Here is a 6,112-nt window from a genome sequence, read left to right on the forward strand (position 1 = left end):
AAAATGAACTCATTGATAAAAAAAAAAAAAAACATAAAAAATATATTTCAATTAAGTAGTATTATAAATTGTTATGTAATATTTTGTATTCTGTACTACTACACTTTTTAATTTTATTTAAATTATTATGGTGGTGTATTATTCCCTAACTTTTATGAGGTAATGACATATGTACTTTGGGGATAATTATGGAGGATTACTTTAGTATATAACTAGATTAGGTTCGTGCGATGTACGATTTAAATAATATTTTACGATTTTAACAATATTATTTAGCTTATTTTGTGTGTAATATGTACGTAGTACAAATAATTTAATCAACATCTAATAGATTGGGAAATTAATAAAGAATGGAAGACCCAATTCATATAATCTGTATAAAAGATATAGAGTAGGAGAAAAAAAATAATGTTTTTAAGAAAATGAAATAGTCTAACCTTCCTTTAATTTTTCCAATTGAAATTGCATAATTAATCAATTTAAATATAAAATATGTTAGGAAAATGTATAATTAATTTATCATTTTCAAATTTTTATTTATGTTGAAAAAAAAAATGATGTCATTATTAGTTTTGGCAGGAAATTTTTTTATAAGAGGTTGACATGTGGAAAGTAATTACATCAGCGACAATTACTTTAGTTATATTTATAGATATAGATATAGTTGACACAGTCAAAAGGTTGAAATGAAAAAGAATAAAAAAAAAAAATAACAAATTCCTATTTAAAAATAAAAAACCAAAAATATATATGACATATACAACTTTTTTTATGAGAAGGCGACACATATACAATTTGGGGATAGGATGATGTTAGTAATTTCCTTTTTTAGTAATAGTTAATAGATTATCTCTCTCCTTTCTACATATTCATAGCTACAAATTTTTTTTATTATTTTTTCTTTTCACTTGTGGTCATCTCTCGTGTCAAGGAAATTTTTTATTTCGATTCATCATTATTTTTTTTATACTACCTCTGTTAAAAATTATGTGCAACTTTGGGACTTGACACGGAAATTAATGCAAAATTTGATAATGGTAATTAATGTATTCTAGGAGTATGTAATTAAGGTGGAGAGAGAATGTTTGGATAATTAATCAACAACCCACTGCCACCACCAAGACCAGCCAACACTACCCATTGCCAACACCACCCACACCAACCATCGCCTTCACCAACACCACCGCCGCCTTCACCACCAACACGGCAACACTACCACCACCACTACCAACCCCACGAAACCACCACCACTACCAACTCCACGAAATCCACCCACGAAACCACCACCACTACTAACCCCTGCGAAACCCAGGTCACCTGCCCCACGAAACCACCACCACTACCAACCCCCACGAAACCCAGGCCACCAGCCCCACAAAACCACCACCACTACCAACCCCACGAAACCCACCTACACAAAACCCACCAGCCCCACGAAACCTGGGCACCACCTCGAAGAAATTCCATCCCCACGAAAAAAAACCCGGAAAATCCAAACCATCATTTGTCATGAAATTCCCCATAGATCCGAGGGAAACAATTGCGAAATAATCACCACCAATTCGATAAACCCATTACGAATTGAATTTCTTGAAAGTTGAAGAAAGAGAAAGAAGATCTCAAATCCATGAATCCTACTACAAATTTTTTGAAAGTTAAAAGACAAAATAGATCTAAAAAAGATGAAGAGAGATAATGAGATTGAAAGAGGAGAGAGAAAATATTGGAGAAGATGAAGATGAAGATGAACATGAAGATGAATGAAGATGGTTTTGGGTTTCTTGAGTTGAAGATGAAGAGTTGATGAATTAGATTGGGTTGGTTGGGGTGAAATGATTAATTAAATCTGATTATAGTTAATAAATTGTGTTTTAATTTTTTAAATGAGGGTAAAATATACATTTGACAATTTATTTTTTTTTACCAAAAGAGGAAAGAAATTTTTTGGTTGCACATAATGTTTAGCTGACAAAAATAGTAAAAAAGTTACACATGTTATGATAATATCTAAATATGGATGACTATTATCCCATGTACAATCTAGAATACTCTAGAGTTGGGTATTTGGTCTTATCCGTTGATGGAACCTTAGGTAATGTACATGTATATATATCCCGTACTAGATGAAATATTAAATATAACGTAACAATCTTCCCTCATCTCTCTATATTTTCTCTTCCATATTTAACACGTTATCAGCACCATTGTTAGTCAACTGAGTAGGATTACCAAACATTTATCTAGAATCGCATATTATTATTATTATTATTATTATTATTATTATTATTATTATTATTATTATTATTATTATTATTATTATTATTATTATTATTATTATTATTATTATTATTATTATTATTATTATTATTATTATTATTATTATTATTATTATTATTATTATTATTATTATTATTATTATTATTATTATTATTATTATTATTATCATGTAAGTATGATTGCAGCCCGTAACAATTATAATTTAACATTTATCTACTTTTGAATGCTTATTTATTGGAATATCAACATATATAACGAATACAGAGCATGATTTTTTTCTCCATGCTAACGTTCTCATCTTCTATTTCGTCCTTATTTATGCATGATTTGTATCAGGTCTATCTATGCATGATTATAACGTTTAGAACATATTTTGGATACTATTTATATATACTTATCTTTTAATATTATTTGTATAGTGAAAAATGTCAAACCTTGCCAAGCTCGAATTTGTGGCCCTTGATATTACCGGAAAGAATTATTTATCATGGGTGTTAGATGCTGAAATACATATAGATGCTAAAGGGCTTGGTGAAAACAATCAAAGAGGCTAATAAGGCAACACCTCAAGATAAGGCTAAAGCCATGATTTTTCTTCGCCATTACCTCCATGAAGGGCTCAAAAATGAATATTTAACCTTTGAAAGACCCACAAATCCTTTGGAGTAATCTAAAGGAAAGGTATGACCACCAAAAAACAGTGATACTCCCTAGAGCTCGTTATGAATGGTTGAATTTGAGATTGCAAGATTTTAAATCTGTTAGTGAATATAACTCAGCTATGTTTAAAATAACTTCTCAATTGAAATTATGTGGAGAAAATATTACTGATGCAGAAATGCTTGAAAAGACATACTCCACATTCCATGCTAATAATATTGTCTTGCAGACACAATATAGAGAAAAAGATTTTAAAAAATATTCTGAATTAATATCCTGTCTTCTTGTGGCTGAGCAAAATAACGAGCTATTAATGAAAAATCATGAATCACGTCCTACTGGCTCTACTCCATTCCCTGAAACGAATGTGACAACCCATAACGGGAAAGAAACTAAAAACATAGACCATTCCAGCAGTAGTGGTCGAGGTAGAGGTCGCGGTCGTGGCCAACGGCGCGACCGGGGTCGTGGACGTGGATATGGTAGAGGTCGTGGAGGTCATTTCATAAACTCACATTCCCACCAGAAGTAGGAACGTAGGGATGATAAAGAGAAAAGTGATACCAATATATGTTACCGTTGTGGAGGAAAAGGTCATTGGTCTCTGGTTTGTAGAACTCCAAAGCATCTTGTTGAACTTTACTAAGAATCAATGAAGAAAGGAAAGAAAGTTGAGGCAGACCTTGTTCTTAAAGATGGTGAAGGTGATTTTGAAATTGGCAATGCCAATCAATTTGATGTTGCTGATTTCCTTACTTCCCCGGAAGGGAATAATTTTGATTTTGGCAGTACAACTCATTTAGAAGTTGCTGATTTCTTCACTGCCCTAGAAGGGAATAATTAAAGTTATATTGTTTTGTGTCAGTTTTAAGTATTAGACTTATGTTTGCTTATTCTAGTGATTTACTTAAGTTTATTTCTTTCGTTGTAATAAGGACTTTTGCTTTATAAATTTATGAACTATTTGAGTGTTTTTATCGATTTATTTATTTTATCATCTTTATTTTTATGCTTAATATTTTGACATGTATTTTATTTCATGAAGAACATGGATATTACTCAAGTTCAATTAGCTATGAATGGTAAAGAATTATGTCTTGCTGACAGTGCAACTACTCATACAATACTTAAAAATAAAAAATATTTCTCTCATTTGATGATGAAAAGGATTAATGTGAGTACCATATCGGGTAGTACAAATATCATTGAGGGCTCCGGAAGAGCCACTATAAAATTTCCTTGGGGAACTGAAATTAAAATAATTGATGCTTTATACTCCCCATTGTCTCAAAGAAATTTATTAAGTTTTAAGGATATTCGCAACAATGGTTATCACATTGAGACAATCAATGAAGAAAATAACGAATTCCTTCAAATCACAAATATAACTCAAGGCTCAAAACATGTTTTGGAGAAACTATTTACATTCTCCAGTGGTTTGTACTACACAAAAATCAATGCTATTGAAGCTCATGCTATAGTAAACCAGAAGTTTACTGATAATTTTGTTGTTTGGCATGACCGGTTAGGCCATCCCGGTTCAATAATGAAGCGAAAAATAATTACGAATTCATGCGGACATTCTTTGAAGAGCCAGCAGATTCTTCATAATAATTTTTCATGTGCTGCTTGTTCAGAAGGCAAGTTTATTATTCGCCCATCACCAGCTAAAATTAATTTTGAATCAATTAGTTTTCTGGAACATATACAAGAAGATATTTGTGGGCCCATACATCTCCCATGTGGACCATTTAGATATTTTATGGTTTTAATTGATGCATCAACTAGATGGTCACATGTGTCTTTGTTATCAACTCGTAACCCGACGTTTGCGAGATTACTTGCCCAATTGATTAAGTTACGGGCACATTTTCCAGATACTCCCATTAAGACTATTCGGCTTGATAATGCTAGTGAATTTACATCTCAAGCTTTTAATGATTATTGCATGTCCATTGAGATAAATGTTGAACATCCTGTAGCACATGTTCATACACAAAACGGTCTGGCAGAGTCATTAATAAAACGTATTCAGTTAATTGCTAGACCATTGCTTATGAAATCCAATCTCACAATTTATGCTTGGGGACATGCTATATTACATTCAGCAGCACTAATTCGCATTAGGCCAACAAGTTATCACAAGTTCTCCCCATTATAATTGGTTTATGGTCAGGAACCAAATATTTCCCATCTAAGAATTTTTGGAGGTGCGGTTTATGTTCCAATAGCTCCACCACAACGCACTAAGATGGGTCCTCAAAGAAGGTTGGGGGATATATGTTGGGTTTGAATCCCCGTCAATAATTAAATATCTTGAGCCTACAACAGGGGATTTATTTACGGCTCGTTTTGCAGATTGCCATTTTAACGAGTCAATTTTCCCAACATTAGGGGGAGAAAAGAGAGAGTTGGAAAAGGAAATTAAATGGAATGAATTATCATTATCCTATCTTGATCCTCGAACTAAACTATGTGAACTGGAAGTTCAAAAGATAATTCATTTACAAAGTTTAGCGAATCAATTGCCAGACTCGTTTGCTGACCCAAAAAGAGTGACCAAGTCACATATTCCAGTTGTAAATGCTCCATTTAAAATAGATGTCCCGGAAGGACAAATAAATTTGCTAATGAGTCTAAACCACGTCAGAAACGTGGAAGACTGTAGACACCTAAAAATGTCTCCCCAAAACCAAACCCGATGATAAATAACCTTTCACCGCCATTGTTGGTCGGGTTTAGTATTTAATCCCGAGAGTGCCTAAAAAATCGTATTTTATTAAATTCTTATTTTTGAAAGGTCCATGGATTAGTCTTGGTATTTGGTAAAAGCATAGTTTTAATTTTAGCCCAAGCTTGTTAATTAATTTTAAGCCCAAACCTTATTATTTTATTATTTATTTTTGGCCCAAATATTTTATTTATTTTTATTTCATTATTTTCTTATTTTAGCCCGAATAATAAAAGTCAGGAAAAAGCCCGAAATTATCAATCGGCACTTAAAAAGCCGAAAGAAATTAGGGTTAAAAATGAATTTAGACGGAAAAATGGACTAGAACTGACTGTGTCACGGTACAGCCTGACCGTGTCACGGGAACCCTTCCCGTCTGACGGTGGGACTTCCCGTGACACGGGAGGTCTGTCGTGACACGGAGAGTTCCGTGTCCTTTCCGCG

Source organism: Chenopodium album, chromosome 5, assembly GCF_948465745.1.
Source record: "Chenopodium album chromosome 5, dcCheAlbu1.1, whole genome shotgun sequence".
In the NCBI taxonomy this organism is placed as follows: Eukaryota; Viridiplantae; Streptophyta; class Magnoliopsida; order Caryophyllales; family Amaranthaceae; genus Chenopodium; species Chenopodium album.